Source organism: Pseudorca crassidens, unplaced genomic scaffold, assembly GCF_039906515.1.
Source record: "Pseudorca crassidens isolate mPseCra1 unplaced genomic scaffold, mPseCra1.hap1 Scaffold_52, whole genome shotgun sequence".
NCBI classification, from domain to species: domain Eukaryota; kingdom Metazoa; phylum Chordata; class Mammalia; order Artiodactyla; family Delphinidae; genus Pseudorca; species Pseudorca crassidens.
The window spans coordinates 1361380-1388000 of NW_027136304.1; the positions used below are offsets into that span (position 1 = coordinate 1361380).

Genomic DNA, 26621 nt, shown 5'->3' on the forward strand with positions numbered 1-26621 from the left:
GATAAAGTTCCTTAAGCCAAATATGGAATAGACAAGAGCTACTCCTTGCTCAACGAAATGGACTCAACACCGCATATTAAATGCCTAAGAATGTACCTGACTAGTAAGTATCTTAAAACCTATGGATTGCTATGTCTCCGAAAGAGAATCAAGCATGTGTACAGGGGCATAAACGCAGCAGTGATAGGATTGGAGAGGTTCGGTGAGCAAATGAAGACCCTTTGAAGTCATATTGCATGGTACCCATTCCACGGGTTTCAACTACCCAGGTTTAAGGTATTCTTCCTTCAGCTAAAACATGCATGTGGAACCTAGAGTATGATCAACCATGTGATCGGGAGACGTGTTCAAATATGTCTCAGTTTTCGTACCCTGGTACTCGGGTGCAACATTCCAGACGCTTTACTAACACCCTCCCGACTTGGAGAGTCAGTCCCTTTAACCTCCTGTTTGGCCCAGTTTGCAATTTCTGCGGAAGATGAACAGGAATAGCGAGAACCAATGAGAGACTAGCTGGAAGGTGTCTGGACGGGCAAATTTAACTCTCATTTCCCACCAGGAAGAGGAATTAACCAAAGGCTCAGCGTGCCGTGCCGGAACCAGATTAGGGCCTGAAGCCATCCTGCGGTGTTGCGGCCAGCTCAAAAGAAAGCGAGTTGAAGAAAGGAGCTCAGGGGCACTGTAATTCACAAACCTGCAGAGTTATAAATGACAGCTATCGTCCAAAAATATACTGAAGTAAGGCTGCCAAGAGGACTTGAAAGCGGGGCAGAATTGCAGGAAACCGATTTCAGGAGGCAGACTGGAATTGCATTGAAAGCATAGGAAAAGAGGCAGAACGTCCACAATGATGCACTTGGCCAAAAAGGGCGTATGCGTTTTTTCCTGAATATATTCAGGAAAAAACGCATACGCCCTTTTTGGCCAACCAAGCAAGCTTGCAAAGGAAATCTGCACTACAATGAAGTCTCACTTCCCCCCGGTCAAAAGGGCCATCTGAAAAAAGTGTAAAATCCAGAAAGGCAGGACAGGCCATGGAGAACTGGGAGCCTTGTTATGCTGATGGGCGGGATGTAAATTGCCAACAGACACTCGGGAGAAGTGTATGGTGTTTCCTGAAACATCTAAAAAACAAAGCAACAGAGCCTAGGGCACTTCCACTTATGGTCCTATAGCTTAGGGAAATTAAAATCAAAAAGACACAGCCACCCCAAAGTTTGGGACGCCTCTGTTTACAAGAACCTCGTTTACAGTACAAGTTCAACATCGCAGAAAGTGAAAAATGGATAAAGAAGTTGTGGTATTTACTTACAAAGCAATATCACTCAGCAATGAAATCTATGTCATCAGGCCCTTAGCAGCACAATGAGTGGATTCAGGTATGATGATTCTAACTGAAATAAGTCACACAGAAAAAGAAACATCATAAGATATCAGTAATACACGGAATGTAAACTTGGCTACACAGGAACTGAATTACAGAACAGAACAGGGTCTCAAATTTAGAAAACCAACTTATGCTTGCTTAAGGGGAAAGGTGAGTTGGGGTGCTGCATAAAACCAGAGATTGAAATGAGCACAGATAAAGTTCCTTAAGCCAAATATGGAATAGACAAGAGCTACTCCTTGCTCAACGAAATGGACTCAACACCGCATATTAAATGCCTAAGAATGTACCTGACTAGTAAGTATCTTAAAACCTATGGATTGCTATGTCTCCGAAAGAGAATCAAGCATGTGTACAGGGGCATAAACGCAGCAGTGATAGGATTGGAGAGGTTCGGTGAGCAAATGAAGACCCTTTGAAGTCATATTGCATGGTACCCATTCCACGGGTTTCAACTACCCAGGTTTAAGGTATTCTTCCTTCAGCTAAAACATGCATGTGGAACCTAGAGTATGATCAACCATGTGATCGGGAGACGTGTTCAAATATGTCTCAGTTTTCGTACCCTGGTACTCGGGTGCAACATTCCAGACGCTTTACTAACACCCTCCCGACTTGGAGAGTCAGTCCCTTTAACCTCCTGTTTGGCCCAGTTTGCAATTTCTGCGGAAGATGAACAGGAATAGCGAGAACCAATGAGAGACTAGCTGGAGGTGTCTGGACGGGCAAATTTAACTCTCATTTCCCACCAGGAAGAGGAATTAACCAAAGGCTCAGCGTGCCGTGCCGGAACCAGATTAGGGCCTGAAGCCATCCTGCGGTGTTGCGGCCAGCTCAAAAGAAAGCGAGTTGAAGAAAGGAGCTCAGGGGCACTGTAATTCACAAACCTGCAGAGTTATAAATGACAGCTATCGTCCAAAAATATACTGAAGTAAGGCTGCCAAGAGGACTTGAAAGCGGGGCAGAATTGCAGGAAACCGATTTCAGGAGGTAGACTGGAATTGCATTGAAAGCATAGGAAAAGAGGCAGAACGTCCACCATGATGCACTTGGCCAAAAAGGGCGTATGCGTTTTTTCCTGAATATATTCAGGAAGAAACGCATACGCCCTTTTTGGCCAACCAAGCAAGCTTGCAAAGGAAATCTGCACTACAATGAAGTCTCACTTCCCCCCGGTCAAAAGGGCCATCTGAAAAAAGTGTAAAATCCAGAAAGGCAGGACAGGCCATGGAGAACTGGGAGCCTTGTTATGCTGATGGGCGGGATGTAAATTGCCAACAGACACTCGGGAGAAGTGTATGGTGTTTCCTGAAACATCTAAAAAACAAAGCAACAGAGCCTAGGGCACTTCCACTTATGGTCCTATAGCTTAGGGAAATTAAAATCAAAAAGACACAGCCACCCCAAAGTTTGGGACGCCTCTGTTTACAAGAACCTCGTTTACCGTACAAGTTCAACATCGCAGAAAGTGAAAAATGGATAAAGAAGTTGTGGTATTTACTTACAAAGCAATATCACTCAGCAATGAAATCTATGTCATCAGGCCCTTAGCAGCACAATGAGTGGATTCAGGTATGATGATTCTAACTGAAATAAGTCACACAGAAAAAGAAACATCATAAGATATCAGTAATACACGGAATGTAAACTTGGCTACACAGGAACTGAATTACAGAACAGAACAGGGTCTCAAATTTAGAAAACCAACTTATGCTTGCTTAAGGGGAAAGGTGAGTTGGGGTGCTGCATAAAACCAGAGATTGAAATGAGCACAGATAAAGTTCCTTAAGCCAAATATGGAATAGACAAGAGCTACTCCTTGCTCAACGAAATGGACTCAACACCGCATATTAAATGCCTAAGAATGTACCTGACTAGTAAGTATCTTAAAACCTATGGATTGCTATGTCTCCGAAAGAGAATCAAGCATGTGTACAGGGGCATAAACGCAGCAGTGATAGGATTGGAGAGTTTCGGTGAGCAAATGAAGACCCTTTGAAGTCATATTGCATGGTACCCATTCCACGGGTTTCAACTACCCAGGTTTAAGGTATTCTTCCTTCAGCTAAAACATGCATGTGGAACCTAGAGTATGATCAACCATGTGATCGGGAGACGTGTTCAAATATGTCTCAGTTTTCGTACCCTGGTACTCGGGTGCAACATTCCAGACGCTTTACTAACACCCTCCCGACTTGGAGAGTCAGTCCCTTTAACCTCCTGTTTGGCCCAGTTTGCAATTTCTGCGGAAGATGAACAGGAATAGCGAGAACCAATGAGAGACTAGCTGGAAGGTGTCTGGACGGGCAAATTTAACTCTCATTTCCCACCAGGAAGAGGAATTAACCAAAGGCTCAGCGTGCCGTGCCGGAACCAGATTAGGGCCTGAAGCCATCCTGCGGTGTTGCGGCCAGCTCAAAAGAAAGCGAGTTGAAGAAAGGAGCTCAGGGGCACTGTAATTCACAAACCTGCAGAGTTATAAATGACAGCTATCGTCCAAAAATATACTGAAGTAAGGCTGCCAAGAGGACTTGAAAGCGGGGCAGAATTGCAGGAAACCGATTTCAGGAGGCAGACTGGAATTGCATTGAAAGCATAGGAAAAGAGGCAGAACGTCCACAATGATGCACTTGGCCAAAAAGGGCGTATGCGTTTTTTCCTGAATATATTCAGGAAAAAACGCATACGCCCTTTTTGGCCAACCAAGCAAGCTTGCAAAGGAAATCTGCACTACAATGAAGTCTCACTTCCCCCCGGTCAAAAGGGCCATCTGAAAAAAGTGTAAAATCCAGAAAGGCAGGACAGGCCATGGAGAACTGGGAGCCTTGTTATGCTGATGGGCGGGATGTAAATTGCCAACAGACACTCGGGAGAAGTGTATGGTGTTTCCTGAAACATCTAAAAAACAAAGCAACAGAGCCTAGGGCACTTCCACTTATGGTCCTATAGCTTAGGGAAATTAAAATCAAAAAGACACAGCCACCCCAAAGTTTGGGACGCCTCTGTTTACAAGAACCTCGTTTACAGTACAAGTTCAACATCGCAGAAAGTGAAAAATGGATAAAGAAGTTGTGGTATTTACTTACAAAGCAATATCACTCAGCAATGAAATCTATGTCATCAGGCCCTTAGCAGCACAATGAGTGGATTCAGGTATGATGATTCTAACTGAAATAAGTCACACAGAAAAAGAAACATCATAAGATATCAGTAATACACGGAATGTAAACTTGGCTACACAGGAACTGAATTACAGAACAGAACAGGGTCTCAAATTTAGAAAACCAACTTATGCTTGCTTAAGGGGAAAGGTGAGTTGGGGTGCTGCATAAAACCAGAGATTGAAATGAGCACAGATAAAGTTCCTTAAGCCAAATATGGAATAGACAAGAGCTACTCCTTGCTCAACGAAATGGACTCAACACCGCATATTAAACGCCTAAGAATGTACCTGACTAGTAAGTATCTTAAAACCTATGGATTGCTATGTCTCCGAAAGAGAATCAAGCATGTGTACAGGGGCATAAACGCAGCAGTGATAGGATTGGAGAGGTTCGGTGAGCAAATGAAGACCCTTTGAAGTCATATTGCATGGTACCCATTCCACGGGTTTCAACTACCCAGGTTTAAGGTATTCTTCCTTCAGCTAAAACATGCATGTGGAACCTAGAGTATGATCAACCATGTGATCGGGAGACGTGTTCAAATATGTCTCAGTTTTCGTACCCTGGTACTCGGGTGCAACATTCCAGACGCTTTACTAACACCCTCCCGACTTGGAGAGTCAGTCCCTTTAACCTCCTGTTTGGCCCAGTTTGCAATTTCTGCGGAAGATGAACAGGAATAGCGAGAACCAATGAGAGACTAGCTGGAGGTGTCTGGACGGGCAAATTTAACTCTCATTTCCCACCAGGAAGAGGAATTAACCAAAGGCTCAGCGTGCCGTGCCGGAACCAGATTAGGGCCTGAAGCCATCCTGCGGTGTTGCGGCCAGCTCAAAAGAAAGCGAGTTGAAGAAAGGAGCTCAGGGGCACTGTAATTCACAAACCTGCAGAGTTATAAATGACAGCTATCGTCCAAAAATATACTGAAGTAAGGCTGCCAAGAGGACTTGAAAGCGGGGCAGAATTGCAGGAAACCGATTTCAGGAGGTAGACTGGAATTGCATTGAAAGCATAGGAAAAGAGGCAGAACGTCCACCATGATGCACTTGGCCAAAAAGGGCGTATGCGTTTTTTCCTGAATATATTCAGGAAGAAACGCATACGCCCTTTTTGGCCAACCAAGCAAGCTTGCAAAGGAAATCTGCACTACAATGAAGTCTCACTTCCCCCCGGTCAAAAGGGCCATCTGAAAAAAGTGTAAAATCCAGAAAGGCAGGACAGGCCATGGAGAACTGGGAGCCTTGTTATGCTGATGGGCGGGATGTAAATTGCCAACAGACACTCGGGAGAAGTGTATGGTGTTTCCTGAAACATCTAAAAAACAAAGCAACAGAGCCTAGGGCACTTCCACTTATGGTCCTATAGCTTAGGGAAATTAAAATCAAAAAGACACAGCCACCCCAAAGTTTGGGACGCCTCTGTTTACAAGAACCTCGTTTACCGTACAAGTTCAACATCGCAGAAAGTGGAAAATGGATAAAGAAGTTGTGGTATTTACTTACAAAGCAATATCACTCAGCAATGAAATCTATGTCATCAGGCCCTTAGCAGCACAATGAGTGGATTCAGGTATGATGATTCTAACTGAAATAAGTCACACAGAAAAAGAAACATCATAAGATATCAGTAATACACGGAATGTAAACTTGGCTACACAGGAACTGAATTACAGAACAGAACAGGGTCTCAAATTTAGAAAACCAACTTATGCTTGCTTAAGGGTAAAGGTGAGTTGGGGTGCTGCATAAAACCAGAGATTGAAATGAGCACAGATAAAGTTCCTTAAGCCAAATATGGAATAGACAAGAGCTACTCCTTGCTCAACGAAATGGACTCAACACCGCATATTAAACGCCTAAGAATGTACCTGACTAGTAAGTATCTTAAAACCTATGGATTGCTATGTCTCCGAAAGAGAATCAAGCATGTGTACAGGGGCATAAACGCAGCAGTGATAGGATTGGAGAGGTTCGGTGAGCAAATGAAGACCCTTTGAAGTCATATTGCATGGTACCCATTCCACGGGTTTCAACTACCCAGGTTTAAGGTATTCTTCCTTCAGCTAAAACATGCATGTGGAACCTAGAGTATGATCAACCATGTGATCGGGAGATGTGTTCAAATATGTCTCAGTTTTCGTACCCTGGTACTCGGGTGCAACATTCCAGATGCTTTACTAACACCCTCCCGACTTGGAGAGTCAGTCCCTTTAACCTCCTGTTTGGCCCAGTTTGCAATTTCTGCGGAAGATGAACAGGAATAGCGAGAACCAATGAGAGACTAGCTGGAGGTGTCTGGACGGGCAAATTTAACTCTCATTTCCCACCAGGAAGAGGAATTAACCAAAGGCTCAGCGTGCCGTGCCGGAACCAGATTAGGGCCTGAAGCCATCCTGCGGTGTTGCGGCCAGCTCAAAAGAAAGCGAGTTGAAGAAAGGAGCTCAGGGGCACTGTAATTCACAAACCTGCAGAGTTATAAATGACAGCTATCGTCCAAAAATATACTGAAGTAAGGCTGCCAAGAGGACTTGAAAGCGGGGCAGCATTGCAGGAAACCGATTTCAGGAGGCAGACTGGAATTGCATTGAAAGCATAGGAAAAGAGGCAGAACGTCCACAATGATGCACTTGGCCAAAAAGGGCGTATGCGTTTTTTCCTGAATATATTCAGGAAAAAACGCATACGCCCTTTTTGGCCAACCAAGCAAGCTTGCAAAGGAAATCTGCACTACAATGAAGTCTCACTTCCCCCCGGTCAAAAGGGCCATCTGAAAAAAGTGTAAAATCCAGAAAGACAGGACAGGCCATGGAGAACTGGGAGCCTTGTTATGCTGATGGGCGGGATGTAAATTGCCAACAGACACTCGGGAGAAGTGTATGGTGTTTCCTGAAACATCTAAAAAACAAAGCAACAGAGCCTAGGGCACTTCCACTTATGGTCCTATAGCTTAGGGAAATTAAAATCAAAAAGACACAGCCACCCCAAAGTTTGGGACGCCTCTGTTTACAAGAACCTCATTTACCGTACAAGTTCAACATCGCAGAAAGTGAAAAATGGATAAAGAAGTTGTGGTATTTACTTACAAAGCAATATCACTCAGCAATGAAATCTATGTCATCAGGCCCTTAGCAGCACAATGAGTGGATTCAGGTATGATGATTCTAACTGAAATAAGTCACACAGAAAAAGAAACATCATAAGATATCAGTAATACACGGAATGTAAACTTGGCTACACAGGAACTGAATTACAGAACAGAACAGGGTCTCAAATTTAGAAAACCAACTTATGCTTGCTTAAGGGGAAAGGTGAGTTGGGGTGCTGCATAAAACCAGAGATTGAAATGAGCACAGATAAAGTTCCTTAAGCCAAATATGGAATAGACAAGAGCTACTCCTTGCTCAACGAAATGGACTCAACACCGCATATTAAATGCCTAAGAATGTACCTGACTAGTAAGTATCTTAAAACCTATGGATTGCTATGTCTCCGAAAGTGAATCAAGCATGTGTACAGGGGCATAAACGCAGCAGTGATAGGATTGGAGAGGTTCGGTGAGCAAATGAAGACCCTTTGAAGTCATATTGCATGGTACCCATTCCACGGGTTTCAACTACCCAGGTTTAAGGTATTCTTCCTTCAGCTAAAACATGCATGTGGAACCTAGAGTATGATCAACCATGTGATCGGGAGACGTGTTCAAATATGTCTCAGTTTTCGTACCCTGGTACTCGGGTGCAACATTCCAGACGCTTTACTAACACCCTCCCGACTTGGAGAGTCAGTCCCTTTAACCTCCTGTTTGGCCCAGTTTGCAATTTCTGCGGAAGATGAACAGGAATAGCGAGAACCAATGAGAGACTAGCTGGAAGGTGTCTGGACGGGCAAATTTAACTCTCATTTCCCACCAGGAAGAGGAATTAACCAAAGGCTCAGCGTGCCGTGCCGGAACCAGATTAGGGCCTGAAGCCATCCTGCGGTGTTGCGGCCAGCTCAAAAGAAAGCGAGTTGAAGAAAGGAGCTCAGGGGCACTGTAATTCACAAACCTGCAGAGTTATAAATGACAGCTATCGTCCAAAAATATACTGAAGTAAGGCTGCCAAGAGGACTTGAAAGCGGGGCAGAATTGCAGGAAACCGATTTCAGGAGGCAGACTGGAATTGCATTGAAAGCATAGGAAAAGAGGCAGAACGTCCACAATGATGCACTTGGCCAAAAAGGGCGTATGCGTTTTTTCCTGAATATATTCAGGAAAAAACGCATACGCCCTTTTTGGCCAACCAAGCAAGCTTGCAAAGGAAATCTGCACTACAATGAAGTCTCACTTCCCCCCGGTCAAAAGGGCCATCTGAAAAAAGTGTAAAATCCAGAAAGGCAGGACAGGCCATGGAGAACTGGGAGCCTTGTTATGCTGATGGGCGGGATGTAAATTGCCAACAGACACTCGGGAGAAGTGTATGGTGTTTCCTGAAACATCTAAAAAACAAAGCAACAGAGCCTAGGGCACTTCCACTTATGGTCCTATAGCTTAGGGAAATTAAAATCAAAAAGACACAGCCACCCCAAAGTTTGGGACGCCTCTGTTTACAAGAACCTCGTTTACAGTACAAGTTCAACATCGCAGAAAGTGAAAAATGGATAAAGAAGTTGTGGTATTTACTTACAAAGCAATATCACTCAGCAATGAAATCTATGTCATCAGGCCCTGAGCAGCACAATGAGTGGATTCAGGTATGATGATTCTAACTGAAATAAGTCACACAGAAAAAGAAACATCATAAGATATCAGTAATACACGGAATGTAAACTTGGCTACACAGGAACTGAATTACAGAACAGAACAGGGTCTCAAATTTAGAAAACCAACTTATGCTTGCTTAAGGGGAAAGGTGAGTTGGGGTGCTGCATAAAACCAGAGATTGAAATGAGCACAGATAAAGTTCCTTAAGCCAAATATGGAATAGACAAGAGCTACTCCTTGCTCAACGAATTGGAGTCAACACCGCATATTAAATGCCTAAGAATGTACCTGACTAGTAAGTATCTTAAAACCTATGGATTGCTATGTCTCCGAAAGAGAATCAAGCATGTGTACAGGGGCATAAACGCAGCAGTGATAGGATTGGAGAGGTTCGGTGAGCAAATGAAGACCCTTTGAAGTCATATTGCATGGTACCCATTCCACGGGTTTCAACTACCCAGGTTTAAGGTATTCTTCCTTCAGCTAAAACATGCATGTGGAACCTAGAGTATGATCAACCATGTGATCGGGAGACGTGTTCAAATATGTCTCAGTTTTCGTACCCTGGTACTCGGGTGCAACATTCCAGACGCTTTACTAACACCCTCCCGACTTGGAGAGTCAGTCCCTTTAACCTCCTGTTTGGCCCAGTTTGCAATTTCTGCGGAAGATGAACAGGAATAGCGAGAACCAATGAGAGACTAGCTGGAGGTGTCTGGACGGGCAAATTTAACTCTCATTTCCCACCAGGAAGAGGAATTAACCAAAGGCTCAGCGTGCCGTGCCGGAACCAGATTAGGGCCTGAAGCCATCCTGCGGTGTTGCGGCCAGCTCAAAAGAAAGCGAGTTGAAGAAAGGAGCTCAGGGGCACTGTAATTCACAAACCTGCAGAGTTATAAATGACAGCTATCGTCCAAAAATATACTGAAGTAAGGCTGCCAAGAGGACTTGAAAGCGGGGCAGAATTGCAGGAAACCGATTTCAGGAGGTAGACTGGAATTGCATTGAAAGCAAAGGAAAAGAGGCAGAACGTCCACAATGATGCACTTGGCCAAAAAGGGCGTATGCGTTTTTTCCTGAATATATTCAGGAAGAAACGCATACGCCCTTTTTGGCCAACCAAGCAAGCTTGCAAAGGAAATCTGCACTACAATGAAGTCTCACTTCCCCCCGGTCAAAAGGGCCATCTGAAAAAAGTGTAAAATCCAGAAAGACAGGACAGGCCATGGAGAACTGGGAGCCTTGTTATGCTGATGGGCGGGATGTAAATTGCCAACAGACACTCGGGAGAAGTGTATGGTGTTTCCTGAAACATCTAAAAAACAAAGCAACAGAGCCTAGGGCACTTCCACTTATGGTCCTATAGCTTAGGGAAATTAAAATCAAAAAGACACAGCCACCCCAAAGTTTGGGACGCCTCTGTTTACAAGAACCTCGTTTACCGTACAAGTTCAACATCGCAGAAAGTGAAAAATGGATAAAGAAGTTGTGGTATTTACTTACAAAGCAATATCACTCAGCAATGAAATCTATGTCATCAGGCCCTTAGCAGCACAATGAGTGGATTCAGGTATGATGATTCTAACTGAAATAAGTCACACAGAAAAAGAAACATCATAAGATATCAGTAATACACGGAATGTAAACTTAGCTACACAGGAACTGAATTACAGAACAGAACAGGGTCTCAAATTTAGAAAACCAACTTATGCTTGCTTAAGGGTAAAGGTGAGTTGGGGTGCTGCATAAAACCAGAGATTGAAATGAGCACAGATAAAGTTCCTTAAGCCAAATATGGAATAGACAAGAGCTACTCCTTGCTCAACGAAATGGACTCAACACCGCATATTAAATGCCTAAGAATGTACCTGACTAGTAAGTATCTTAAAACCTATGGATTGCTATGTCTCCGAAAGAGAATCAAGCATGTGTACAGGGGCATAAACGCAGCAGTGATAGGATTGGAGAGGTTCGGTGAGCAAATGAAGACCCTTTGAAGTCATATTGCATGGTACCCATTCCACGGGTTTCAACTACCCAGGTTTAAGGTATTCTTCCTTCAGCTAAAACATGCATGTGGAACCTAGAGTATGATCAACCATGTGATCGGGAGACGTGTTCAAATATGTCTCAGTTTTCGTACCCTGGTACTCGGGTGCAACATTCCAGACGCTTTACTAACACCCTCCCGACTTGGAGAGTCAGTCCCTTTAACCTCCTGTTTGGCCCAGTTTGCAATTTCTGCGGAAGATGAACAGGAATAGCGAGAACCAATGAGAGACTAGCTGGAAGGTGTCTGGACGGGCAAATTTAACTCTCATTTCCCACCAGGAAGAGGAATTAACCAAAGGCTCAGCGTGCCGTGACGGAACCAGATTAGGGCCTGAAGCCATCCTGCGGTGTTGCGGCCAGCTCAAAAGAAAGCGAGTTGAAGAAAGGAGCTCAGGGGCACTGTAATTCACAAACCTGCAGAGTTATAAATGACAGCTATCGTCCAAAAATATACTGAAGTAAGGCTGCCAAGAGGACTTGAAAGCGGGGCAGAATTGCAGGAAACCGATTTCAGGAGGCAGACTGGAATTGCATTGAAAGCATAGGAAAAGAGGCAGAACGTCCACAATGATGCACTTGGCCAAAAAGGGCGTATGCGTTTTTTCCTGAATATATTCAGGAAAAAACGCATACGCCCTTTTTGGCCAACCAAGCAAGCTTGCAAAGGAAATCTGCACTACAATGAAGTCTCACTTCCCCCCGGTCAAAAGGGCCATCTGAAAAAAGTGTAAAATCCAGAAAGGCAGGACAGGCCATGGAGAACTGGGAGCCTTGTTATGCTGATGGGCGGGATGTAAATTGCCAACAGACACTCGGGAGAAGTGTATGGTGTTTCCTGAAACATCTAAAAAACAAAGCAACAGAGCCTAGGGCACTTCCACTTATGGTCCTATAGCTTAGGGAAATTAAAATCAAAAAGACACAGCCACCCCAAAGTTTGGGACGCCTCTGTTTACAAGAACCTCGTTTACAGTACAAGTTCAACATCGCAGAAAGTGAAAAATGGATAAAGAAGTTGTGGTATTTACTTACAAAGCAATATCACTCAGCAATGAAATCTATGTCATCAGGCCCTTAGCAGCACAATGAGTGGATTCAGGTATGATGATTCTAACTGAAATAAGTCACACAGAAAAAGAAACATCATAAGATATCAGTAATACACGGAATGTAAACTTGGCTACACAGGAACTGAATTACAGAACAGAACAGGGTCTCAAATTTAGAAAACCAACTTATGCTTGCTTAAGGGGAAAGGTGAGTTGGGGTGCTGCATAAAACCAGAGATTGAAATGAGCACAGATAAAGTTCCTTAAGCCAAATATGGAATAGACAAGAGCTACTCCTTGCTCAACGAAATGGACTCAACACCGCATATTAAATGCCTAAGAATGTACCTGACTAGTAAGTATCTTAAAACCTATGGATTGCTATGTCTCCGAAAGAGAATCAAGCATGTGTACAGGGGCATAAACGCAGCAGTGATAGGATTGGAGAGGTTCGGTGAGCAAATGAAGACCCTTTGAAGTCATATTGCATGGTACCCATTCCACGGGTTTCAACTACCCAGGTTTAAGGTATTCTTCCTTCAGCTAAAACATGCATGTGGAACCTAGAGTATGATCAACCATGTGATCGGGAGACGTGTTCAAATATGTCTCAGTTTTCGTACCCTGGTACTCGGGTGCAACATTCCAGACGCTTTACTAACACCCTCCCGACTTGGAGAGTCAGTCCCTTTAACCTCCTGTTTGGCCCAGTTTGCAATTTCTGCGGAAGATGAACAGGAATAGCGAGAACCAATGAGAGACTAGCTGGAGGTGTCTGGACGGGCAAATTTAACTCTCATTTCCCACCAGGAAGAGGAATTAACCAAAGGCTCAGCGTGCCGTGCCGGAACCAGATTAGGGCCTGAAGCCATCCTGCGGTGTTGCGGCCAGCTCAAAAGAAAGCGAGTTGAAGAAAGGAGCTCAGGGGCACTGTAATTCACAAACCTGCAGAGTTATAAATGACAGCTATCGTCCAAAAATATACTGAAGTAAGGCTGCCAAGAGGACTTGAAAGCGGGGCAGAATTGCAGGAAACCGATTTCAGGAGGTAGACTGGAATTGCATTGAAAGCATAGGAAAAGAGGCAGAACGTCCACAATGATGCACTTGGCCAAAAAGGGCGTATGCGTTTTTTCCTGAATATATTCAGGAAGAAACGCATACGCCCTTTTTGGCCAACCAAGCAAGCTTGCAAAGGAAATCTGCACTACAATGAAGTCTCACTTCCCCCTGGTCAAAAGGGCCATCTGAAAAAAGTGTAAAATCCAGAAAGGCAGGACAGGCCATGGAGAACTGGGAGCCTTGTTATGCTGATGGGCGGGATGTAAATTGCCAACAGACACTCGGGAGAAGTGTATGGTGTTTCCTGAAACATCTAAAAAACAAAGCAACAGAGCCTAGGGCACTTCCACTTATGGTCCTATAGCTTAGGGAAATTAAAATCAAAAAGACACAGCCACCCCAAAGTTTGGGACGCCTCTGTTTACAAGAACCTCGTTTACCGTACAAGTTCAACATCGCAGAAAGTGAAAAATGGATAAAGAAGTTGTGGTATTTACTTACAAAGCAATATCACTCAGCAATGAAATCTATGTCATCAGGCCCTTAGCAGCACAATGAGTGGATTCAGGTATGATGATTCTAACTGAAATAAGTCACACAGAAAAAGAAACATCATAAGATATCAGTAATACACGGAATGTAAACTTGGCTACACAGGAACTGAATTACAGAACAGAACAGGGTCTCAAATTTAGAAAACCAACTTATGCTTGCTTAAGGGGAAAGGTGAGTTGGGGTGCTGCATAAAACCAGAGATTGAAATGAGCACAGATAAAGTTCCTTAAGCCAAATATGGAATAGACAAGAGCTACTCCTTGCTCAACGAAATGGACTCAACACCGCATATTAAATGCCTAAGAATGTACCTGACTAGTAAGTATCTTAAAACCTATGGATTGCTATGTCTCCGAAAGAGAATCAAGCATGTGTACAGGGGCATAAACGCAGCAGTGATAGGATTGGAGAGGTTCGGTGAGCAAATGAAGACCCTTTGAAGTCATATTGCATGGTACCCATTCCACGGGTTTCAACTACCCAGGTTTAAGGTATTCTTCCTTCAGCTAAAACATGCATGTGGAACCTAGAGTATGATCAACCATGTGATCGGGAGACGTGTTCAAATATGTCTCAGTTTTCGTACCCTGGTACTCGGGTGCAACATTCCAGACGCTTTACTAACACCCTCCCGACTTGGAGAGTCAGTCCCTTTAACCTCCTGTTTGGCCCAGTTTGCAATTTCTGCGGAAGATGAACAGGAATAGCGAGAACCAATGAGAGACTAGCTGGAAGGTGTCTGGACGGGCAAATTTAACTCTCATTTCCCACCAGGAAGAGGAATTAACCAAAGGCTCAGCGTGCCGTGACGGAACCAGATTAGGGCCTGAAGCCATCCTGCGGTGTTGCGGCCAGCTCAAAAGAAAGCGAGTGGAAGAAAGGAGCTCAGGGGCACTGTAATTCACAAACCTGCAGAGTTATAAATGACAGCTATCGTCCAAAAATATACTGAAGTAAGGCTGCCAAGAGGACTTGAAAGCGGGGCAGAATTGCAGGAAACCGATTTCAGGAGGCAGACTGGAATTGCATTGAAAGCATAGGAAAAGAGGCAGAACGTCCACAATGATGCACTTGGCCAAAAAGGGCGTATGCGTTTTTTCCTGAATATATTCAGGAAAAAACGCATACGCCCTTTTTGGCCAACCAAGCAAGCTTGCAAAGGAAATCTGCACTACAATGAAGTCTCACTTCCCCCCGGTCAAAAGGGCCATCTGAAAAAAGTGTAAAATCCAGAAAGACAGGACAGGCCATGGAGAACTGGGAGCCTTGTTATGCTGATGGGCGGGATGTAAATTGCCAACAGACACTCGGGAGAAGTGTATGGTGTTTCCTGAAACATCTAAAAAACAAAGCAACAGAGCCTAGGGCACTTCCACTTATGGTCCTATAGCTTAGGGAAATTAAAATCAAAAAGACACAGCCACCCCAAAGTTTGGGACGCCTCTGTTTACAAGAACCTCGTTTACCGTACAAGTTCAACATCGCAGAAAGTGAAAAATGGATAAAGAAGTTGTGGTATTTACTTACAAAGCAATATCACTCAGCAATGAAATCTATGTCATCAGGCCCTTAGCAGCACAATGAGTGGATTCAGGTATGATGATTCTAACTGAAATAAGTCACACAGAAAAAGAAACATCATAAGATATCAGTAATACACGGAATGTAAACTTGGCTACACAGGAACTGAATTACAGAACAGAACAGGGTCTCAAATTTAGAAAACCAACTTATGCTTGCTTAAGGGGAAAGGTGAGTTGGGGTGCTGCATAAAACCAGAGATTGAAATGAGCACAGATAAAGTTCCTTAAGCCAAATATGGAATAGACAAGAGCTACTCCTTGCTCAACGAAATGGACTCAACACCGCATATTAAATGCCTAAGAATGTACCTGACTAGTAAGTATCTTAAAACCTATGGATTGCTATGTCTCCGAAAGAGAATCAAGCATGTGTACAGGGGCATAAACGCAGCAGTGATAGGATTGGAGAGGTTCGGTGAGCAAATGAAGACCCTTTGAAGTCATATTGCATGGTACCCATTCCACGGGTTTCAACTACCCAGGTTTAAGGTATTCTTCCTTCAGCTAAAACATGCATGTGGAACCTAGAGTATGATCAACCATGTGATCGGGAGACGTGTTCAAATATGTCTCAGTTTTCGTACCCTGGTACTCGGGTGCAACATTCCAGACGCTTTACTAACACCCTCCCGACTTGGAGAGTCAGTCCCTTTAACCTCCTGTTTGGCCCAGTTTGCAATTTCTGCGGAAGATGAACAGGAATAGCGAGAACCAATGAGAGACTAGCTGGAAGGTGTCTGGACGGGCAAATTTAACTCTCATTTCCCACCAGGAAGAGGAATTAACCAAAGGCTCAGCGTGCCGTGCTGGAACCAGATTAGGGCCTGAAGCCATCCTGCGGTGTTGCGGCCAGCTCAAAAGAAAGCGAGTGGAAGAAAGGAGCTCAGGGGCACTGTAATTCACAAACCTGCAGAGTTATAAATGACAGCTATCGTCCAAAAATATACTGAAGTAAGGCTGCCAAGAGGACTTGAAAGCGGGGCAGAATTGCAGGAAACCGATTTCAGGAGGCAGACTGGAATTGCATTGAAAGCATAGGAAAAGAGGCAGAACGTCCACAATGATGCACTTGGCCAAAAAGGGCGTATGCGTTTTTTCCTGAATATATTCAGGAAAAAACGCATACGCCCTTTTTGGCCAACCAAGCAAACTTGCAAAGGAAATCTGCACTACAATGAAGTCTCACTTCCCCCCGGTCAAAAGGGCCATCTGAAAAAAGTGTAAAATCCAGAAAGGCAGGACAGGCCATGGAGAACTGGGAGCCTTGTTATGCTGATGGGCGGGATGTAAATTGCCAACAGACACTCGGGAGAAGTGTATGGTGTTTCCTGAAACATCTAAAAAACAAAGCAACAGAGCCTAGGGCACTTCCACTTATGGTCCTATAGCTTAGGGAAATTAAAATCAAAAAGACACAGCCACCCCAAAGTTTGGGACGCCTCTGTTTACAAGAACCTCGTTTACAGTACAAGTTCAACATCGCAGAAAGTGAAAAATGGATAAAGAAGTTGTGGTATTTACTTACAAAGCAATATCACTCAGCAATGAAATCTATGTCATCAGGCCCTTAGCAGCACAATGAGTGGATTCAGGTATGATGATTCTAACTGAAATAAGTCACACAGAAAAAGAAACATCATAAGATATCAGTAATACACGGAATGTAAACTTGGCTACACAGGAACTGAATTACAGAACAGAACAGGGTCTCAAATTTAGAAAACCAACTTATGCTTGCTTAAGGGGAAAGGTGAGTTGGGGTGCTGCATAAAACCAGAGATTGAAATGAGCACAGATAAAGTTCCTTAAGCCAAATATGGAATAGACAAGAGCTACTCCTTGCTCAACGAATTGGAGTCAACACCGCATATTAAATGCCTAAGAATGTACCTGACTAGTAAGTATCTTAAAACCTATGGATTGCTATGTCTCCGAAAGAGAATCAAGCATGTGTACAGGGGCATAAACGCAGCAGTGATAGGATTGGAGAGGTTCGGTGAGCAAATGAAGACCCTTTGAAGTCATATTGCATGGTACCCATTCCACGGGTTTCAACTACCCAGGTTTAAGGTATTCTTCCTTCAGCTAAAACATGCATGTGGAACCTAGAGTATGATCAACCATGTGATCGGGAGACGTGTTCAAATATGTCTCAGTTTTCGTACCCTGGTACTCGGGTGCAACATTCCAGACGCTTTACTAACACCCTCCCGACTTGGAGAGTCAGTCCCTTTAACCTCCTGTTTGGCCCAGTTTGCAATTTCTGCGGAAGATGAACAGGAATAGCGAGAACCAATGAGAGACTAGCTGGAAGGTGTCTGGACGGGCAAATTTAACTCTCATTTCCCACCAGGAAGAGGAATTAACCAAAGGCTCAGCGTGCCGTGCCGGAACCAGATTAGGGCCTGAAGCCATCCTGCGGTGTTGCGGCCAGCTCCAAAGAAAGCGAGTGGAAGAAAGGAGCTCAGGGGCACTGTAATTCACAAACCTGCAGAGTTATAAATGACAGCTATCGTCCAAAAATATACTGAAGTAAGGCTGCCAAGAGGACTTGAAAGCGGGGCAGAATTGCAGGAAACCGATTTCAGGAGGCAGACTGGAATTGCATTGAAAGCATAGGAAAAGAGGCAGAACGTCCACAATGATGCACTTGGCCAAAAAGGGCGTATGCGTTTTTTCCTGAATATATTCAGGAAAAAACGCATACGCCCTTTTTGGCCAACCAAGCAAGCTTGCAAAGGAAATCTGCACTACAATGAAGTCTCACTTCCCCCCGGTCAAAAGGGCCATCTGAAAAAAGTGTAAAATCCAGAAAGGCAGGACAGGCCATGGAGAACTGGGAGCCTTGTTATGCTGATGGGCGGGATGTAAATTGCCAACAGACACTCGGGAGAAGTGTATGGTGTTTCCTGAAACATCTAAAAAACAAAGCAACAGAGCCTAGGGCACTTCCACTTATGGTCCTATAGCTTAGGGAAATTAAAATCAAAAAGACACAGCCACCCCAAAGTTTGGGACGCCTCTGTTTACAAGAACCTCATTTACCGTACAAGTTCAACATCGCAGAAAGTGAAAAATGGATAAAGAAGTTGTGGTATTTACTTACAAAGCAATATCACTCAGCAATGAAATCTATGTCATCAGGCCCTTAGCAGCACAATGAGTGGATTCAGGTATGATGATTCTAACTGAAATAAGTCACACAGAAAAAGAAACATCATAAGATATCAGTAATACACGGAATGTAAACTTGGCTACACAGGAACTGAATTACAGAACAGAACAGGGTCTCAAATTTAGAAAACCAACTTATGCTTGCTTAAGGGGAAAGGTGAGTTGGGGTGCTGCATAAAACCAGAGATTGAAATGAGCACAGATAAAGTTCCTTAAGCCAAATATGGAATAGACAAGAGCTACTCCTTGCTCAACGAAATGGACTCAACACCGCATATTAAATGCCTAAGAATGTACCTGACTAGTAAGTATCTTAAAACCTATGGATTGCTATGTCTCCGAAAGAGAATCAAGCATGTGTACAGGGGCATAAACGCAGCAGTGATAGGATTGGAGAGGTTCGGTGAGCAAATGAAGACCCTTTGAAGTCATATTGCATGGTACCCATTCCACGGGTTTCAACTACCCAGGTTTAAGGTATTCTTCCTTCAGCTAAAACATGCATGTGGAACCTAGAGTATGATCAACCATGTGATCGGGAGACGTGTTCAAATATGTCTCAGTTTTCGTACCCTGGTACTCGGGTGCAACATTCCAGACGCTTTACTAACACCCTCCCGACTTGGAGAGTCAGTCCCTTTAACCTCCTGTTTGGCCCAGTTTGCAATTTCTGCGGAAGATGAACAGGAATAGCGAGAACCAATGAGAGACTAGCTGGAGGTGTCTGGACGGGCAAATTTAACTCTCATTTCCCACCAGGAAGAGGAATTAACCAAAGGCTCAGCGTGCCGTGCCGGAACCAGATTAGGGCCTGAAGCCATCCTGCGGTGTTGCGGCCAGCTCAAAAGAAAGCGAGTTGAAGAAAGGAGCTCAGGGGCACTGTAATTCACAAACCTGCAGAGTTATAAATGACAGCTATCGTCCAAAAATATACTGAAGTAAGGCTGCCAAGAGGACTTGAAAGCGGGGCAGAATTGCAGGAAACCGATTTCAGGAGGTAGACTGGAATTGCATTGAAAGCATAGGAAAAGAGGCAGAACGTCCACAATGATGCACTTGGCCAAAAAGGGCGTATGCGTTTTTTCCTGAATATATTCAGGAAGAAACGCATACGCCCTTTTTGGCCAACCAAGCAAGCTTGCAAAGGAAATCTGCACTACAATGAAGTCTCACTTCCCCCTGGTCAAAAGGGCCATCTGAAAAAAGTGTAAAATCCAGAAAGGCAGGACAGGCCATGGAGAACTGGGAGCCTTGTTATGCTGATGGGCGGGATGTAAATTGCCAACAGACACTCGGGAGAAGTGTATGGTGTTTCCTGAAACATCTAAAAAACAAAGCAACAGAGCCTAGGGCACTTCCACTTATGGTCCTATAGCTTAGGGAAATTAAAATCAAAAAGACACAGCCACCCCAAAGTTTGGGACGCCTCTGTTTACAAGAACCTCGTTTACCGTACAAGTTCAACATCGCAGAAAGTGAAAAATGGATAAAGAAGTTGTGGTATTTACTTACAAAGCAATATCACTCAGCAATGAAATCTATGTCATCAGGCCCTTAGCAGCACAATGAGTGGATTCAGGTATGATGATTCTAACTGAAATAAGTCACACAGAAAAAGAAACATCATAAGATATCAGTAATACACGGAATGTAAACTTGGCTACACAGGAACTGAATTACAGAACAGAACAGGGTCTCAAATTTAGAAAACCAACTTATGCTTGCTTAAGGGGAAAGGTGAGTTGGGGTGCTGCATAAAACCAGAGATTGAAATGAGCACAGATAAAGTTCCTTAAGCCAAATATGGAATAGACAAGAGCTACTCCTTGCTCAACGAAATGGACTCAACACCGCATATTAAATGCCTAAGAATGTACCTGACTAGTAAGTATCTTAAAACCTATGGATTGCTATGTCTCCGAAAGAGAATCAAGCATGTGTACAGGGGCATAAACGCAGCAGTGATAGGATTGGAGAGGTTCGGTGAGCAAATGAAGACCCTTTGAAGTCATATTGCATGGTACCCATTCCACGGGTTTCAACTACCCAGGTTTAAGGTATTCTTCCTTCAGCTAAAACATGCATGTGGAACCTAGAGTATGATCAACCATGTGATCGGGAGACGTGTTCAAATATGTCTCAGTTTTCGTACCCTGGTACTCGGGTGCAACATTCCAGACGCTTTACTAACACCCTCCCGACTTGGAGAGTCAGTCCCTTTAACCTCCTGTTTGGCCCAGTTTGCAATTTCTGCGGAAGATGAACAGGAATAGCGAGAACCAATGAGAGACTAGCTGGAAGGTGTCTGGACGGGCAAATTTAACTCTCATTTCCCACCAGGAAGAGGAATTAACCAAAGGCTCAGTGTGCCGTGACGGAACCAGATTAGGGCCTGAAGCCATCCTGCGGTGTTGCGGCCAGCTCAAAAGAAAGCGAGTGGAAGAAAGGAGCTCAGGGGCACTGTAATTCACAAACCTGCAGAGTTATAAATGACAGCTATCGTCCAAAAATATACTGAAGTAAGGCTGCCAAGAGGACTTGAAAGCGGGGCAGAATTGCAGGAAACCGATTTCAGGAGGCAGACTGGAATTGCATTGAAAGCATAGGAAAAGAGGCAGAACGTCCACAATGATGCACTTGGCCAAAAAGGGCGTATGCGTTTTTTCCTGAATATATTCAGGAAAAAACGCATACGCCCTTTTTGGCCAACCAAGCAAGCTTGCAAAGGAAATCTGCACTACAATGAAGTCTCACTTCCCCCCGGTCAAAAGGGCCATCTGAAAAAAGTGTAAAATCCAGAAAGACAGGACAGGCCATGGAGAACTGGGAGCCTTGTTATGCTGATGGGCGGGATGTAAATTGCCAACAGACACTCGGGAGAAGTGTATGGTGTTTCCTGAAACATCTAAAAAACAAAGCAACAGAGCCTAGGGCACTTCCACTTATGGTCCTATAGCTTAGGGAAATTAAAATCAAAAAGACACAGCCACCCCAAAGTTTGGGACGCCTCTGTTTACAAGAACCTCGTTTACCGTACAAGTTCAACATCGCAGAAAGTGAAAAATGGATAAAGAAGTTGTGGTATTTACTTACAAAGCAATATCACTCAGCAATGAAATCTATGTCATCAGGCCCTTAGCAGCACAATGAGTGGATTCAGGTATGATGATTCTAACTGAAATAAGTCACACAGAAAAAGAAACATCATAAGATATCAGTAATACACGGAATGTAAACTTGGCTACACAGGAACTGAATTACAGAACAGAACAGGGTCTCAAATTTAGAAAACCAACTTATGCTTGCTTAAGGGGAAAGGTGAGTTGGGGTGCTGCATAAAACCAGAGATTGAAATGAGCACAGATAAAGTTCCTTAAGCCAAATATGGAATAGACAAGAGCTACTCCTTGCTCAACGAAATGGACTCAACACCGCATATTAAATGCCTAAGAATGTACCTGACTAGTAAGTATCTTAAAACCTATGGATTGCTATGTCTCCGAAAGAGAATCAAGCATGTGTACAGGGGCATAAACGCAGCAGTGATAGGATTGGAGAGGTTCGGTGAGCAAATGAAGACCCTTTGAAGTCATATTGCATGGTACCCATTCCACGGGTTTCAACTACCCAGGTTTAAGGTATTCTTCCTTCAGCTAAAACATGCATGTGGAACCTAGAGTATGATCAACCATGTGATCGGGAGACGTGTTCAAATATGTCTCAGTTTTCGTACCCTGGTACTCGGGTGCAACATTCCAGACGCTTTACTAACACCCTCCCGACTTGGAGAGTCAGTCCCTTTAACCTCCTGTTTGGCCCAGTTTGCAATTTCTGCGGAAGATGAACAGGAATAGCGAGAACCAATGAGAGACTAGCTGGAAGGTGTCTGGACGGGCAAATTTAACTCTCATTTCCCACCAGGAAGAGGAATTAACCAAAGGCTCAGCGTGCCGTGCCGGAACCAGATTAGGGCCTGAAGCCATCCTGCGGTGTTGCGGCCAGCTCAAAAGAAAGCGAGTGGAAGAAAGGAGCTCAGGGGCACTGTAATTCACAAACCTGCAGAGTTATAAATGACAGCTATCGTCCAAAAATATACTGAAGTAAGGCTGCCAAGAGGACTTGAAAGCGGGGCAGAATTGCAGGAAACCGATTTCAGGAGGCAGACTGGAATTGCATTGAAAGCATAGGAAAAGAGGCAGAACGTCCACAATGATGCACTTGGCCAAAAAGGGCGTATGCGTTTTTTCCTGAATATATTCAGGAAAAAACGCATACGCCCTTTTTGGCCAACCAAGCAAACTTGCAAAGGAAATCTGCACTACAATGAAGTCTCACTTCCCCCCGGTCAAAAGGGCCATCTGAAAAAAGTGTAAAATCCAGAAAGGCAGGACAGGCCATGGAGAACTGGGAGCCTTGTTATGCTGATGGGCGGGATGTAAATTGCCAACAGACACTCGGGAGAAGTGTATGGTGTTTCCTGAAACATCTAAAAAACAAAGCAACAGAGCCTAGGGCACTTCCACTTATGGTCCTATAGCTTAGGGAAATTAAAATCAAAAAGACACAGCCACCCCAAAGTTTGGGACGCCTCTGTTTACAAGAACCTCGTTTACAGTACAAGTTCAACATCGCAGAAAGTGAAAAATGGATAAAGAAGTTGTGGTATTTACTTACAAAGCAATATCACTCAGCAATGAAATCTATGTCATCAGGCCCTTAGCAGCACAATGAGTGGATTCAGGTATGATGATTCTAACTGAAATAAGTCACACAGAAAAAGAAACATCATAAGATATCAGTAATACACGGAATGTAAACTTGGCTACACAGGAACTGAATTACAGAACAGAACAGGGTCTCAAATTTAGAAAACCAACTTATGCTTGCTTAAGGGGAAAGGTGAGTTGGGGTGCTGCATAAAACCAGAGATTGAAATGAGCACAGATAAAGTTCCTTAAGCCAAATATGGAATAGACAAGAGCTACTCCTTGCTCAACGAATTGGAGTCAACACCGCATATTAAATGCCTAAGAATGTACCTGACTAGTAAGTATCTTAAAACCTATGGATTGCTATGTCTCCGAAAGAGAATCAAGCATGTGTACAGGGGCATAAACGCAGCAGTGATAGGATTGGAGAGGTTCGGTGAGCAAATGAAGACCCTTTGAAGTCATATTGCATGGTACCCATTCCACGGGTTTCAACTACCCAGGTTTAAGGTATTCTTCCTTCAGCTAAAACATGCATGTGGAACCTAGAGTATGATCAACCATGTGATCGGGAGACGTGTTCAAATATGTCTCAGTTTTCGTACCCTGGTACTCGGGTGCAACATTCCAGACGCTTTACTAACACCCTCCCGACTTGGAGAGTCAGTCCCTTTAACCTCCTGTTTGGCCCAGTTTGCAATTTCTGCGGAAGATGAACAGGAATAGCGAGAACCAATGAGAGACTAGCTGGAAGGTGTCTGGACGGGCAAATTTAACTCTCATTTCCCACCAGGAAGAGGAATTAACCAAAGGCTCAGCGTGCCGTGCCGGAACCAGATTAGGGCCTGAAGCCATCCTGCGGTGTTGCGGCCAGCTCCAAAGAAAGCGAGTGGAAGAAAGGAGCTCAGGGGCACTGTAATTCACAAACCTGCAGAGTTATAAATGACAGCTATCGTCCAAAAATATACTGAAGTAAGGCTGCCAAGAGGACTTGAAAGCGGGGCAGAATTGCAGGAAACCGATTTCAGGAGGCAGACTGGAATTGCATTGAAAGCATAGGAAAAGAGGCAGAACGTCCACAATGATGCACTTGGCCAAAAAGGGCGTATGCGTTTTTTCCTGAATATATTCAGGAAAAAACGCATACGCCCTTTTTGGCCAACCAAGCAAGCTTGCAAAGGAAATCTGCACTACAATGAAGTCTCACTTCCCCCCGGTCAAAAGGGCCATCTGAAAAAAGTGTAAAATCCAGAAAGGCAGGACAGGCCATGGAGAACTGGGAGCCTTGTTATGCTGATGGGCGGGATGTAAATTGCCAACAGACACTCGGGAGAAGTGTATGGTGTTTCCTGAAACATCTAAAAAACAAAGCAACAGAGCCTAGGGCACTTCCACTTATGGTCCTATAGCTTAGGGAAATTAAAATCAAAAAGACACAGCCACCCCAAAGTTTGGGACGCCTCTGTTTACAAGAACCTCATTTACCGTACAAGTTCAACATCGCAGAAAGTGAAAAATGGATAAAGAAGTTGTGGTATTTACTTACAAAGCAATATCACTCAGCAATGAAATCTATGTCATCAGGCCCTTAGCAGCACAATGAGTGGATTCAGGTATGATGATTCTAACTGAAATAAGTCACACAGAAAAAGAAACATCATAAGATATCAGTAATACACGGAATGTAAACTTGGCTACACAGGAACTGAATTACAGAACAGAACAGGGTCTCAAATTTAGAAAACCAACTTATGCTTGCTTAAGGGGAAAGGTGAGTTGGGGTGCTGCATAAAACCAGAGATTGAAATGAGCACAGATAAAGTTCCTTAAGCCAAATATGGAATAGACAAGAGCTACTCCTTGCTCAACGAAATGGACTCAACACCGCATATTAAATGCCTAAGAATGTACCTGACTAGTAAGTATCTTAAAACCTATGGATTGCTATGTCTCCAAAAGAGAATCAAGCATGTGTACAGGGGCATAAACGCAGCAGTGATAGGATTGGAGAGGTTCGGTGAGCAAATGAAGACCCTTTGAAGTCATATTGCATGGTACCCATTCCACGGGTTTCAACTACCCAGGTTTAAGGTATTCTTCCTTCAGCTAAAACATGCATGTGGAACCTAGAGTATGATCAACCATGTGATCGGGAGACGTGTTCAAATATGTCTCAGTTTTCGTACCCTGGTACTCGGGTGCAACATTCCAGACGCTTTACTAACACCCTCCCGACTTGGAGAGTCAGTCCCTTTAACCTCCTGTTTGGCCCAGTTTGCAATTTCTGCGGAAGATGAACAGGAATAGCGAGAACCAATGAGAGACTAGCTGGAGGTGTCTGGACGGGCAAATTTAACTCTCATTTCCCACCAGGAAGAGGAATTAACCAAAGGCTCAGCGTGCCGTGCCGGAACCAGATTAGGGCCTGAAGCCATCCTGCGGTGTTGCGGCCAGCTCAAAAGAAAGCGAGTTGAAGAAAGGAGCTCAGGGGCACTGTAATTCACAAACCTGCAGAGTTATAAATGACAGCTATCGTCCAAAAATATACTGAAGTAAGGCTGCCAAGAGGACTTGAAAGCGGGGCAGAATTGCAGGAAACCGATTTCAGGAGGCAGACTGGAATTGCATTGAAAGCATAGGAAAAGAGGCAGAACGTCCACAATGATGCACTTGGCCAAAAAGGGCGTATGCGTTTTTTCCTGAATATATTCAGGAAGAAACGCATACGCCCTTTTTGGCCAACCAAGCAAGCTTGCAAAGGAAATCTGCACTACAATGAAGTCTCACTTCCCCCCGGTCAAAAGGGCCATCTGAAAAAAGTGTAAAATCCAGAAAGGCAGGACAGGCCATGGAGAACTGGGAGCCTTGTTATGCTGATGGGCGGGATGTAAATTGCCAACAGACACTCGGGAGAAGTGTATGGTGTTTCCTGAAACATCTAAAAAACAAAGCAACAGAGCCTAGGGCACTTCCACTTATGGTCCTATAGCTTAGGGAAATTAAAATCAAAAAGACACAGCCACCCCAAAGTTTGGGACGCCTCTGTTTACAAGAACCTCGTTTACCGTACAAGTTCAACATCGCAGAAAGTGAAAAATGGATAAAGAAGTTGTGGTATTTACTTACAAAGCAATATCACTCAGCAA

The 26621-nt window shown here is 44.0% G+C and overlaps 1 long non-coding RNA gene across 1 annotated transcript in view; it reads right to left on the reverse strand.

Moving 5' to 3' along the window:
- LOC137218214 (uncharacterized) overlaps positions 1-26621 on the reverse strand; it is a 292236-nt gene that overhangs the window by 169168 nt on the left and 96447 nt on the right. The gene's annotated exons all lie outside the window — the stretch shown is intronic.